The following is a 15,435-nucleotide window of genomic DNA, read 5'->3' as shown; positions in this document are numbered from 1 at the left end:
AATTCTAAATGTGCTGCTGGACCCTCAACTTTTGGGAGAACTCTACTGTAGATAATTTTAATTCCTAGCTTTCCTTGCCATTCTTCTAATTGAGCCTTGTCAGATCTATTGTGCCAATTACTACTAATTTACCTGCTTTCTAGCTATTTGGTATATGGTATTTGTTTACCATTGTCCTCTCTTATTCTCCTTATTTTGTGGGTCTATGTTTTTAATCACTTTCTAGTAGGGTTCTCCTTTTTTTTTTTTTTAAGATTTTATTTATTTGAGAGAAAGAGCAAGCACAAGAGGACAAGGGGGAAGAGGGAGAGGGAGAAGCATAGGGAGCCCAGCACTGGGCTTCATCCCAGGACCCTGAGATTGTGACCTGAGCGGAAGGCAGATGCTTAATTGACTGAGCCACCAGGCACCCTGGCTTTCTAGTAGCTTTAAATTGGGTTTCAAAAATGATCAAAATTATCTAAGTGTTCAGTCAGTTATCTCTACCCAGAAGCTGGAGTATGCATTTTAATATCAAATTGTTTTCCATAAAGGTGGTTTCAATTTATATTCCCATAAACAGTATATGTGAATGTAGCAAAGTTGTTAACATGAGGTAAATGAATAGGCCTCAGAGGGACTGAAAAACCTCTGAATAAAATCTTCTGTGTATAATGTGGTTATTTTTCTGGGAAAGGATTCCACAAGTTTGAACTTTTATAACACACATCCAACTTTGGATCCATTGTTTTATGGTAATCATGTCATGGTCCATGGCTACAAATAATCCAATTACCTATCTATCCTTCCAGCTTTAACATCATTCACAGTATTATTTTTGCAAGGCAGCCTGGGAAGTTTGCCCAACAAAGAACAATATATACATTAGAAAGAAACTCAATCAAAGGCATGCTTGCACAGGTTTCTCACTCTGCAGTTACAGATCCATGCTCAGAATGTTTCAAGTAGAAACAAAATAGCCTATCTTACAATTAGGTAAACAATGAACACCTGCATTCCATTTATCATCTGAAAATCAAACTTTAAGCATTTTGCATACATTTATTGTTTGAATTATGCAATGCATTCTAAAATTGCATGAGAGACAGTTATCCAAGAAGCTTGGTTCTTACAATTTATCAGATCATTTTATGAATAAATAAGCAATTTCAGACTAAGCCCATATGAGGCTGATAATATAGAAGCCACTCTCATGCTTCAGAAAACGAAACACAAATGACCTGGCTAAGGACAGGATTTCTTTGTGCACAAGTTTTTAAGTAAGTGTACATAAAGTTATACTCCTAAGAGGTTTCAAGTATCTATCAACTGAAAAACAAAAGTGTCAATTTATTATATTTTTGCCAACCTTACCCAAAGGAAATTCTTTAGGAACTTAAAGACACCAGACAAACTTAACAGTTGACCACTACCTAGAAGATATTATTTCCTTTTTGGCTTTTGGTTAAATGGGGAGAAAAGTTAACATGGGAAAATGAGTTTCACCAGTAATTCTAAAACCGTATTTTTAGCCATTCTGTTGACCTTCACAATCAAATACTGTCAAACACTATTAAAAACTTTCATTGGGATATTCTATTCTTCTCTCTTATGGATCATTTCTGAAAAAGTAAACTGATTAAAAGCAATAAAATTAAGATTAGAATATTACCCAGAAACACAATGACTGGGTATATTACACATCCACTACCTAGCCCCAATATAAACTAAGGGAAAAATGGGAATCATTATCACTATCCAACCCCAGACACAAGGTAGCTCTCAATTTATGCAGAAGAGAACTGTTACAAGGCTGCTTCCAGAATGTCAAGAGATTGTGATTATAAATCCAGGAAATAGAAGGGAGAATCCAAAACCACAAGTTATTCCAGTAGCTACAGAATTGGTGACATAATTACCCAACCTGAAAGATGGAGAAAAAAGAGTAGGTCTATTGCTTAAGCTAATGGCATCAGTTAGATATAAGTTACCTGTAGGACACCTAGTAAAAATACTTCTAAGAAGTTGTAAGTATGTACCAAACATTCATGGGGGAACCATGAAAAGGGATGATCAGAAAAAGCTGAAGGACACCTATACATTTACAAAGCAAATATTTGTGGAAAATTTACCAGGCATTAAATAAATTGGTACTGAGAAGGAGGAGAAAGGATGGGGAAAATCACACAGGTAATTTTAGCACAAGGAGATCCCACACATATCGGAGCTATGTCCATAGCCTGGGGGAGCTGAAAAGAATCATCCATCATTTCAAGAGATTAGTTATTTGTTTTTAATTGACACATTGTGTAAGTTGCCAAAAACTTAACCTGAGTTCAGTGTAAACAATCAAAACTTGGACAATCCGCTTTAAACATCAATTAGATATTACCCAAAGTCCTTTACTGACCAGAAGTACAGTTTTAAAATTAATCCACCTTCTACACAACTTGCCCAATAGTCTCTTTCTGGCCTACTCCTTGTAATAATTTAGCATCTTCAGCCTTGTCTCTAGTTTTCTCATATCTCCCACGATAGTTTAACACCTTTACAAGTCTTTCACTTTGCAATTTAGTTCCCCCAGTGCTAACTCTTAAGTGACACATTATCTATGAAACTCTGTAGCTTCTTTTTTTTTTTTTTTTTTTAAATGAGCTCTGTTCTTTCGGATCTATATCATAATACAAGTCATAACTAAGTTTGGGAATTAAACCTTCCTGAAGAGTAGGTCACTGAGGTAAAAATTAACCCCCAAAAAGCTATTCGGCAATAAAACAGAATAAAAGACTGATCTGTGCAACGGCATGAGTGAACCTCAAAATTGTTATGCTTTACTGTAATAAGTCAGATACAAAAGACCACACATCTATGATTCCATTTGTATGACATTCGAGAGGGCGAGAAACCACAGAGACACAAAACAGATCCATGATGGCTAAAGCCTGAGGATGAAGAAAATTAATTCACTGCAAGTTTGGTCATATGATTTGCATTATCCAATAGGAGGCAGAAGGGACAGTGTCCCCGTTCCAAACCTAAGCTTTAAAAAACCCTGGGTGTTTCCACTCTCTTGTACCTCTGCATCTCCATAAAAGAACACACCTGGATAAACTGCTGGTCAAAGAAGGGTGAAGAAGGGGAAATTGTTCAGACTATGTATGTACACCAGCAATGTGAGGCAGAGCTACCCCAAAACAGAGCTATCTAGTCAAGCTGAAGATCAGAACCCAGCTAACCCACAGAAACTTAAGTGTAAATTAATTAACACTGAACTACTACTTTTGTGGAATTTTTATTACACACCCATGATATAGCAATGGCAAACTAAGTTGTTGAAAAAGTTTTTTTCAAATTTACCAAAAGCTAGGAAGACTTTGATGAGCAGTCTATAGTATAATAAGCAACTCCAGTAATAAGCCACAAATATATGCAACAGGAGTCTCAAAGACATTGTACAAAAAATCATAGCGAAATATTGTGAGCATGCTGATGATCTTCATAAAAATATTCAAAACCAAGCAATTTTTGGACACTCTACTTATGTGTTAAGACTATAGAGAAAGGCAAGAAAATTACTAAGACAAAATTAAACACAATAATAGCAGGGAAGGGAAGAGGATCAGGACAGGGATGCAAGCAAAAAAAGCTCACACTGAAGATCTCAAATGCCCTGGCATTATGTTACACCATATAAGCTGGATGATGGAAAAAAAAATTAAACACCTATTTGTCTTTATCAAATATATATATATATACATATATATATGTATATATATATATGCATGTTAACGAAAGTATTATACCAAACATGCATATTAACACACACATCCACAAAAGGCTTGTTGAGTGTATATATATATATATATATATATATATACACACACACACACTAAGACCTGTATACCTGTCCCTCACCCGCAGAGACTGGAAAGAAATTATTATAGCAGGATCATCTGGGCAGACTAGAAGATTATCTAGGAACACCTCAATTGTAGTATTTCTTCTATAATAGCTAACATCCTCTTCTAAGGAATTTAATAAATCCCCTTAGCTACAAGAAGTTGAGATTTTATTTATCAACAGGTATAAAACAAGGCAATAAAAACACAGCCCAGTAAGCAGATCACTTTCTGCACATTTCCTGCATGTTCTATAGATTGCATCGTGCATCAGCAGAGTATGCCACTGGCAAACAGCAAGGGCTCCAGGCCTTCACACAGCCTTTGATGTGCTTAGACCCTTGCATTTCATATACTACTGCACTGGCCCTTGCCTCTAGTACATTCTCCATTACACAGTCATTTTCCTTGTGTAATCTGTTCACAATGTAACAACCGAGTTGTCGAATTACAATTCCAATGTCCTCCTCATTTTTATCTCAGTAGTGGAAATGCCTACAACAATGTGAGGTTTTCAGTTTTCAATAATTGTCTCCATTCGTCTGCTTTTACTCCCATGATTAGGAAATCATCAAATGACATACTGTATACTTGAACTTGTTTTGAGTATAGTACATATATTGGGCGCTTACTCTGCCCTCATTTTTTGTTTTTAAGGAAATATCTAATCCACAGTCCTAGCTAAAGCAACAACAACCTTGTTTTATTTCCTGTGATTTCTTCCCTTCCCAACCCTATTCTTTTGTTGTCTACTGGTGGAGATGTATAGCCAGAGTTGCCCAACTGTCAGATGATCCATGGCTTATGATCTGGGTGAATAAAGCAGAGTAAATAACATTCTACCTGCAAAAAAAATTGCACTACAACATAAAAAAAGAACCTGAAAATTGGACAAGGAAGCCAAGCCTACAATGGCACATATTCTTCTTATGGCTAAAGAACTATGGCAACTAAAGCTCAAGTTACAAGAAACAGAAATCATAAATGAAGCAGAGTAATAAAAAAAGTACTTATCATAAAGCAAAAAAACCCGGTCCTAACAAAGGTCTCAACAACTTATAGCTACCAATTGTATTTTTCCAGAAACTCACAGATCTTTCTTAAAAAACTTCAAGTCTCTCTTCTTTGCAAACACAAGAGATAGAGAGGTTCCCTCGACACTGGAAAATTACAGCAAGAGTAAGAATTCTTATTATAGGCAATTACCTCAAAATAGTCCCGCAGAACTGGGGATTGTGTAACCACAAGAACACCACTGATGATCATTCGTAACTATGGCCAAATTATCCAAAAACCTTTTCCAAACCAAAATGATGAATATCTGAATGAAACTCTGCAAGAGTGCACCCTAGTTCTTCTTGGACATACATGTGAAGTTGGCAGTCTCAGCTTCACATTGACATGAACACTGCTAATATCTTCTCACCTTAAGTTATCTGAGGTTCCTAGGATTTCCTTTTTACCTGTAAGTAAACATATACAGAACACATCTACTATCCAACCAACATCAAAAGGAATAGTACTTACTCCTTTTAGAGTAACATTTTGTTAACATATAGTGGACTTAGCAACATAAAAGGAAAGGATAGTCTGTCCAAAAACTGTTAGAAATTTAGTCTTTATGCTAAAAAAAAAAAAAAAGGTCTAATAATACTCTTTCCTAACTAAGATTAGAATATTTATTCATCAAGAAAAACTAGAGGGAAAAAAAAGTTTGGTGACAGCACTAAGAACAAAATGTAGGACTACTACCTGCCTCCAGGTCTCAGTCCTCTGAAGAAACTGCATTCCCATCTTGATTAATAATTATTATTCCCTGAGTGTTGACAGTTATTTCCCGTTATTCAATGTATGCAAAAGCATTCTTTCCCCCAAAGGATTTTCACGATATTAAACAGACATCTAACAGACAGAGGCTTAATAAAAACCGAAACAAAACAAAACCAAAAAAAAAAAAAAAAGCTAATTAGTTTTCATTGTGGAAATATCAAGAGTAGGAGGAAACATATGTAGAGGCTAAAGAAAGAAATCTCTCAAAATGTGGATGTCCTAGGATCAAAATAGATTGTCTGCCCTACAAAGCCCATCACAGAAGTACTATATCTCTAGAGAATCCTCATATAAGAAGAAGAGTCATCAAGTTCATTATGAGCTAAAATTATCTTAATTTGTAGGCATTGGGACCACAGAAAAGCTGGAGCAAAATTCCTAGAACAAAGTGACTAACCTATGTTAAATATATTTCATTAATTTTGCATGTGTTATGTTTTGAGGTTAAGAGAGAGAGAGAGAAATTCAAAACATACCTGAAGACTTCTTTCCCAATCTTGTGGAGATTCTGTTGTGTGGGGTTTTTTCCCACAAAGGGTGCTTATGAAAGATTTCAGAGTGGTAACACTGGAGACTACAGACCATCTCTTGCCCACTCATACACACAGAAACAGATGTAAAACATCCTTCCTGACCAACTCTAAACTGGACCAATTTGGGACCAATTTTGTCTAGTGCCTGAAAACTACCAAATCATGAAAAAGCCGTTTTTATTTTCCCCAGCCAGTACCATTTCTCTCTACCTTGTTGCAATGTCAAAGAAAAAGAGGAGTTTGAATCTTGATGTCTTTCTGGGTTAAAATAAAGTGAAAATAAGTGCCTGGAATAGGACCTTCCAATTCATTTTCATGTTTTAACTTTGTCACATTTTTCCTGAAAGCTTAGAAATATTTCATAGCATCCTTTCAATCACCCACCGGAAAGAGTTTTCCTTTCTCATTTCCCAGAGTGGGGAGGTCGCCAGTTCACTCCAGGTGAAACTTATTATCTTCAAATAGATCACAGCCTTGGGGGAAAAAAAGGAAGGTGGCCAGGACTCAATGGTGTGAACTAACAAGCACCATGAACACCAAGGTTCTGAGAGCATCTTGTGCAGCCAAAAAAAGAAAAAGAAAGAAAGAAACTCCAAGGGAGTAGTTGCTGGAGATAAATAAGCACGTGTTCTCTCCAGGTTCAAATGCTCTTTCTTTCATATATTCATTTCATTCAAAATGTTCCTTATGGAGTGCTTTCCATCTTGAATTTTTTGTCACTATATTTGTATCATTATATATGTACCCTTATCCACATATAATTTATCAATATATGCACTAAAGAGGAGGGAGAAGTTCTTAAGTTCAGCAACAAAGGTGCCATGTGCAACATAGACGAATTCGACCTTACTTTACACAGAAGTGGAAATTCAACATAAGCTGACAGGGAGTTTCCCATCACTAACTTGCTATAAACTGCCAGGCCATATTCCCCAACGTGCACTGCTTTCACCTCAGGCTAAGACACTCTGCATAATGTTAGTCTCTTCTCAGTTTTCCAGAAAGCTCAAAGAGGCTTCCTGTTCTAACTTCTCTCATCTATTTTTAAAAACCACGTATGTATTTCACATTAGACAGCAATTAACCACACTCGCTGTAGAACACTTAGGGGGAGAAAACATCTTCCAATTCAACCAGGATACTATGAGTGTTTTTTAATGAGTCCCCCCGCCCCTTGTTGAAACTTTATTAAGTCTCCTGAGAGGTTCTAGAACCCTGCCTTAACTTCTAACTAAAGGATTTCTCTATTCTGAATATTTCATTGTGCCAATTAAATGCAGAACAATCTGAACAGACTACACAATACCACCAGTCTTGCTTCAAATTCTGGGAGAAGCACTTAAGTGCTACATCTAGATTAAGTCGTAATACTCTTGCACACACTTCGTAAGTTGCAGGTTTGTTTCTAACAATCATAAATATGTAACTCTTTACCTATGCTTTGCTGATGAACTCCTCCCTCCTGTGTTTTGAGGGAGAAAACAGTAATTTAATCGTTAGGGCTTTTTTTTTTAAATGTTTTTCTTTTTTACCTTTTGACCCCCTTCACTCATTTCTCCTACCCACTCCTCACTCCTACCTCTGGCAGCCACTCATCTCTTCTCAGTAACCATGAACTTGAGTTTTGTTTTTAAGACTCCACGAAAGAGACTGTCTTTATTCACCATCTATAGGCATTTTGGTTGTTTCCATATATTGGCTATTGTAAATAATGCTGCAATGAATGTAGGAGTGCAGATAGCTTTTTGAAGGTTTTCCACTCCTTGTGATAAATATCCAGAAGCAGAAGTGCTGAATCGTGGTATTTCTTTAATTGAGCAACCTCCATACAGTTTTCCAGTGTGGCTGAACGAATTTACATTCCATCAACAGTAGAGGAGGAGAACATCTTCTCCACATCCTCACCAACATTTGTTATTTCTTGGCTCTTTGACACTAGTCATTCTGACTGGTGTGAGGCGATAGATAACTGATTGTGGTTCTGATTTTCATTTCCCTGATTAGTGATGTTGAGCATCTCTTCACATACCTACGGACCAGTTGCAGGTCTTCTTGAAAAATGTGTTCAGATTATCTGCCCATTTTTTAAGATATTTTTCTTTTGAATTGTAGGGGTTCACCTTTATATATTTTTGATATAAACCCTTTATCAGACACATGATTTGTAAATACATTCTCCCATTCAGTAGGCAGTATTTTGGTTTGTCTTCTCCCCTCACAGAGTAGAAGCTTTTCAGTTTGATGTAGTCTCACTTATTTCTGTGTCTGTTCTTATTTTGGGGGTCAGATCCAAGAAAATCATTGCCAAGATCAATGTCAAGGAGCCTACCACTAAGACTAGCTTGGAGTTTTATGGTTTCAGATCTTATGTTCAAGTGTTTAGCATATTTTTGAGTTACTTTTTGTGTTTGGTACAAGATAGTGTTAATTAGTGTTAATTATCTTAGTTCTATCTTAAATCTATCAACAGCCTTATACATATGGCTGCCTAGTGTCACCCATACCATTTATTGGAAAGACTGTCCCTTCCCCTTATGTTCCTGACTTGTCATAAAGTGACCATTTACATGTATCCATTTCTGGGCTCTGTTCCATTGATATTGATATTATGTGTTTATGCTGATAACACAGTGTTTCAGTTACTAAGCTTTGTAATGTAGTTTGCAGTCAAAAAGCATAATGTCTCCACATTTGTTCTTTCTCAGGACTGCTTTGATTATTCATCATCCTCTGTAGTTCTGTACAAATTTTAGGATAATTTGTTCTATTTCTATGAAAAATGCCACTGGAAGCTTGATGGGGATTGCACAGAATCTGTACTTTGCTTTTAGTATGGACATCCTCAATACTGATTCTTCTATTCCATCAGCATGAAAATCTTTCAATGAAAAGATTTATGTCTTCAATCTCTTTTTTTATTATTAATTTTATTTTTTTTATAAACATATAATGTATTTTTATCTCCAGGGGTAGAGGTCTGTGAATTGCCAATCTTTTGATATCAGTTGAGACCTGATTTGTGACCCAGGATGTGATCTATTCTGGAGAATGTTCCATGTGCACTAGATAGAGAAGAATGTGTATTCTGTTGCTTTGGGATGGAATGTTCTGAATATATCTGTGATGTCCATCTGGTCCAGTGTGTCATTTAAGACCTTTATTTCCTTGTTGATCTTTTGCTTGGGTGATCTGTCCATTTCAGTGAGGGGAGTGTTAAAGTCCCCTACTATTATTGTGTTATTGTCGATGTGTTTCTTTGATTTTGTTATTAATTGGTTTATATAGTTGGCTGCTCCCATGTTACGGGCATAGATATTTAAAATTGTTAGATCTTCTTGTTGGACAGACCATTTGAGTATGATATAGTGTCTTCCTCATCAAATATTATAGTCTTTAGCCTAAAATCTAATTGATCTGATATAAGGATTCCCACCAGCTTTCTTCTGGTGTCCATTAGCATGGTAAATTGTTTTCCACCCCCTCACTTTAAATCTGGAGGTGTCTTCAGATCTAAAATGAGTTTCTTGTAGGCAGCATATTGATGGGTTTTGTTTTTTTTTTTACCCATTCTGATACCCTGCGTCTTTTGATTGGGACATTTAGCCCATTTACATTCAGGGTAACTATTAAGAGATGAATTTAGTGCCATTGCATTGCCTGTAAGGTGACTGTTACTGTATATTGTCTCTGTTCCTTTCTGATCTACTACTTTGAGGGTCTCTCTTTGCTTGGAGGACCCCTTTCAATATTTCCTGTAGAGCTGGTTTGGTGTTTGCAAATTCTTTTAGTTTTTGTTTGTCCTGGAAGCTTTTTTTTTTTTTTAAAGATTTTATTTACTTATTTGACAGACAGAGATCACAAGTAGGCAGAGAGGCAGGCAGAGAGAGAGGAGGAAGCAGGCTCCCTGCTGAGCCGAGAGCCCGATGCCGGGCTCGATCCCAGGACCCTGGGATCATGACCTAAGCCAAAGGCAGAGGCTTTAACCCACTGAGCCACCCAGGTGCCCCTGTCCTGGAAGCTTTTTATCTCTCCTTCTATTTTCAATGATAGCCTAGCTGAATATAGTATTCTTGGCTGCATGTTTTTCTTGTTTAGTGCTCTAAATATATCATTTCAGTTCTTTCCGGCCTGCCAGGTCTCTGTGGATAAGTCTGCTGCCAATCTACTATTTCTACCATTGTATGTTACAGACTTCTTTTCCTGGGCTGCTTTCAGGATTTTCTCTTTGTTGCTAAGACTTGTAAATTTTACTATTAGGTGACGGGGTGTGAACCTATTCTTATTGTTTTTGAGGGGGGTGGTTCTCTGCACCTCCTGGATTTTGATGCTTTTTCCCTTCACCATATTAGGGAAATTCTCTACAATAATTCTCTCCAATGTACCTTCTGCTCCCCTCTCTCTTTCTTCTTCTTCTGGAATCCCAATTATTCTAATGTTGCTTTGTCTTATGGTGTCACTTATCTCTCTAATTCTCCCCTCGTGGTCCAGTAGTTGTTTGTCTCTCTTTTGCTCAGCTTCTTTATTTTCTGTCATTTGTTCTTCTATATCACTAATTCTCTCTTCTGCCTCATTTAACCTAGCAGTAATAGCCTCCATTTTTTATTGCACATCATTAATAGCTTTTTTTATTTCAACTTGGTTAGATTTTAGTTTTTACTTCTCCAGAAAAAGCTTTTATCTCTCCAGAGAGGGTTTCTCTAATAACTTCCCTGCCTTTTTCGAGCCCAGCTAGAACCTTGAGAATCATCATTCTGAACTCTAGATCTGACATATTACCAATGTCCATATTAATTAAGTCCCTAGCCTTCAGTACTGCCTCTTGTTCTTTATTTAAGGGTGAGTTTTTCCGCCTTGTCATTTTGTCCAGATAAGAATATATGAAGGAGCAATTAAAATACTAAAAGGATGGCAAAGACCCCAGGAAAATGTGCTTTAACCAAATCAGAAGAGACCCCAAATGGCCAGGGTGGGGGGGATAAAAAAGAAGTTCAGAAAAAAACAAATTAAAAGAAGAAAACAAATAAAGAAAAAATATATTTAAAAAAAAAAAATATATATATATATATACATATATTAGACTGGTGACTAGAACAGGGTCACCTGCTTAATTCTGGGAGTATTTTGGTCTCTTAGAAGAAACTACCTCCCAAAATTTTAAAGCATGAAAAACATATATAAGGGTAAACACAATGAAGGGATGGAATATGCCTATAAAGATGGAAAAAAGGGGCGTCTGAGTGGCTCAGTGGGTTAAAGCCTCTGCCTTCGGCTCGGGTCATGATTCCAGGTCCTGGGATCGAGCCCCGCATCAGGCTCTCTGCTCAGCAGGGAGCCTGCTTCCTCCTCTCTCTCTCTGCCTGCTTCTCCGCCTACTTGGGATCTCTGTCAAATAAATACATAAAATCTTTAATTTAAAAAAAAAAGATGAAAAAAACTTTTTTAATTTCTAAAAAAAGGAGTTGATGAAGTAAGTTGGTTAGGAGAATAAAGAAAAAGAAAGTGGAGAGAATTTGCTCAGGCTGGAGACTAGAACAAGCCCAGAGCTAGATTTAGTGCATATTTTCATCTATTAGAAGTTGTACCCCAAATTTTTTTAGAAGAAAAAACCTTATGTGTATATAAAAAATAAAGTTAGATACATTGAAGTATAAAATATGACTATAATAATGAAGGTTCAAAAAAGTTTGTTTTGTTTTGTTTTTTAAAAAGACACATTTATTCAGCGTCATGATCAGACTATTACATTTAGCAATCAACAGCATGGGTGCAAAAAAAAAAATCTACATTAAAACCCTTTGTTGGAATGCTTTACACTTTCCACAGAACAGAAACTAAAATAACCTGTTATACAATTAGTCATAAATACAGTCCTCAAGTTTTTTTGCCCATACACATGAGTATTGTCTAAAACATGTCTTCTTTGTAGCAGCTAGGCCCTGCCGCCACTGCGCTTGGCTGAGTTCACAAATCTGTTGTAACCTGTAGCTTCCCTGTCACTTCTCTGGCTCTCCTCTCCTGCTAAGCTTTGTTTCCTGGCAGTAATTAAAACCTTCTGCCACTGCCATAGCTGCTGCTGCTGCTGCTGGAACCACCATAGCCACCTTGGTTTCGTGGTTTGGCAAGTATTGGCCTCCACCACCATAAGGGCCAGAGCTTCTGCCTCCAAAATTGCCTCCTTTCATGGGTCCAAAATTTGAGGATTGATATTTGTAATTGCCAAAATCATTATAGCTTCCGCCACCTCCAAAGTTGCTTCCATCATTACCAAATCCGTTATAGCCATCCCTACTGCCACCATATCCACCACCACCTCGACTGCCACCAAAGCCACCTCAACCACTGAAGTTTCCTCCGCAACCAAAGTTGTCATTCCCACCAAAACCACCTCCACGACCACCACCAAAGTTTCCAGAACCACTTCGACCTCTTTGGCTGGATGAAGCACTAGCCATCTCTTACTTAGAGAGCGCTTTCCTTACTTCACAGTTGTGGCCATTCACAGTATGGTATTTTTGAATGACAATCTTGTCTACAGAATCATGGTCATCAAATGTTACAAAAGCAAAACCCCTCTTTTTGCCACTGCCTCAGTCAGTCATGATCTCAATCACTTTGATTTTCCCATACTGTTCGAAATAATCTCTTAGATGATGTTCTTCAGTGTCTTCTTTAATGCCACCAACAAAAATCTTTTTCACAGTTAAGTGGGCACCAGGTCTTTGAGAATCTTCTCTTGAGACAGCCCTCTTTGGTTCCACAACTCTTCCATCCACCTTGTGTGGCCTTGCATTCATGGCTGCATCCACCTCCTCCACAGTGGCATAGGTGACAAACCCAAAGCCTCTGGAGCGCTTGGTGTTCGGATCTCTCATTACCACACAGTCCGTAAGTGTTCCCCATTGCTCAAAATGGCTCCTCAGACTCTCATCGGTTGTTTCAAAGCTCAGACCTCCGATGAAGAGCTTCCGCAGCTGTTCAGGCTCTTTGGGAGACTCTGACTTAGACATGACGGCGGTGGGAGGGGAGACTTTAATGATGCTTACTCGGCGGCGTCCACGGGCAGCAAAAAAGTTTTGTTTTTTTTTTTTTATGAAATGTATTGTTAAGATAAACTAGTTTAAAAACGTTAAAAGAGGAAAGGGTAAAAGTTAAAAAAAATTTGAAGAAAAAAATAAAATTTAAAAAAAATTAAATTCACTGCAAGACTAAAGAATCATGGGGAGAAAGCCAAGAATTTCATGCTTTACTTTCTCCTTCTCTGGAATTCTGCTGTTCTCATTGGTAGGTGAACTTGGTCGTGGCTGGATTTCTTGTTGATCTTCTGGGGGAGGGGCCTGTTGTAGTCATTCTCAAGTGTCTTTGCCCGAGTTTGAGTTGCACCACCCTTACCAAGGGCAGGGCTAAGTAACCTTCTCGGGTTCACTTTCAGGAGTTTTTGTTCCCTGAATGATTTCCGTTGAGTTCCCGAGGATGGGAATGAAAATGGCGGCCTCCCAACCTCTGGCCTGGAGGAGCCCAGAGCTCGGGGTCCCATTCCTCAGTGCGCCCTCAGGGAAAAGCTCTCAATCACTCCCATCTCCCTGGCCTCCGGCTGTGCTCTGAGCTCACCCAGCCTGTGATCGGTTCAAAGTAACCCCAAGCTGAGAGCTCACTCCTTGGCTCTGTCTCTGTAGCCAGCTTCCCCGCTCTAATACCTGTGAGCTCTGCAACACTCAGACGCCCCCGATCCTTCTGTGACACCGGGGACATGGGGCCATGCTGACCCCGCACGGGCTTCACCCCGGTTTAGCCTCTGGAGCAATGTCCCTCAGTGGAGCAGACTTTTAAAAGTCCTGATTTTGTGCTCCGTTGTTCTGCCACTTGCTGGGAGCCGGCCCCCGCAGTCTGTCTTCCTGTCGCTTTGGATTCACTTCTCTGCCGGTCCTACCTTTCAGAAAGTGGTCAATCTTCTGTTTCTAGAATCGTTGCTCTTCTTCTTTTCGACTTCCTGTTGGATTTGTAGGTGTTCGCAATGATTTGATAAGCTATCTAGCTGATCTACTACCTGATGTGGTCTCAGCCTTCTACTTCTCTGCTATCTTGACTCCTCCCCCCTCCTTCAGTCTCTTTCTTTATCCTAGTTTTCAACACATAAGTCTTTCATTTCATTGGTTAAATTGTTCCTACATATTTTATTCCTTTTTATGTAATTGTACATGAATTTTCCATTATTAGTGTATAGAAACCAAGTCTCTGTGTTTGGATTGTGAATTCTTTAACTATTGAATGTATTCATTCTGTTTCAGTAGACCCTTTAGGGTTTATTACATATACCATGTCATCTGCAAATAGTGAGTTATTTTCTTCCTTTACAATTGGATGCCCCCGCCCCTTTTTGCCTAATTGCTCTAGCTAGACCTTCCAAAATTAAGTTGCATGAAAGTGGGGATAGTGAGCATCCTTGTTTTTTTCCTGATCTTAAAGGAAAGCCTTTCAGCTTTTCATCACGGAGTATGATTTATCTGGGCTTGTCATCTATAGCCTTTATTATGTTGAAGTAGATCTCCTCTATAAACCCTCTATTTTGTTGACTATTAAAAATGGAGGTTGATCAAGATTTTTATACTTCATTTTGTTAATGTGCTATATCACACGGACTCAATCATAGATGGTGATCGTTTCCTCCATCATTGGAATAAACACTCCATGACTGTGGTGAAGAATCCGTTCAATATGTTTCTACACTCAGTTTGGTAATGTTTTGTTCAGAATTTTTGAGTTTATGTTTATTAGAGATAGTGGCCTACAATTTGATTTTCTTTTGGCATCTTTGGTTTCTGTATCAGGGTAATTCTGGTCTCATAAATGTGTTTGGAATATTTCCTTTTTCTATTTTTTGTATGACCTTGAGAAGGGTTAATATTCCTTAAGAATTCATGCATTCTGCTTTCAGAATATTGTCAGATCCTCAGATTGTATATACTTAATATTTGATTGAAAAAAAAAATACATTCACTTCAATTTGCAGGTATTACACTTGTCCATCACCAAGAATCAGGAGCTTAAAATTCTATTTCAGTTTCCTGTAGCTTTCTTTCTTCCAAGTGATAAAGTCTATGAAATCATATTACCTTAAAGACAATAAAATGCACTAATCCATCACATATATACACACATTAAAAATTTCTTTATGTTTAGAACTGTGTGAAGCAAGA

General features: G+C 37.8%; 1 protein-coding gene and 1 pseudogene across 3 annotated transcripts in view; both read right to left on the bottom strand.

Annotated features, from left to right (window-relative positions):
- Positions 1-15,435, bottom strand: part of CRPPA (CDP-L-ribitol pyrophosphorylase A) — a 299,557-nt gene that overhangs the window by 206,822 nt on the left and 77,300 nt on the right. The gene's annotated exons all lie outside the window — the stretch shown is intronic.
- LOC116568955 lies at positions 12,269-13,308 on the bottom strand (annotated as a pseudogene).

This window comes from Mustela erminea, chromosome 11, assembly GCF_009829155.1.
Source record: "Mustela erminea isolate mMusErm1 chromosome 11, mMusErm1.Pri, whole genome shotgun sequence".
NCBI lineage: Eukaryota > Metazoa > Chordata > Mammalia > Carnivora > Mustelidae > Mustela > Mustela erminea.
This window is presented reverse-complemented; position numbering and strand designations above follow the sequence as displayed.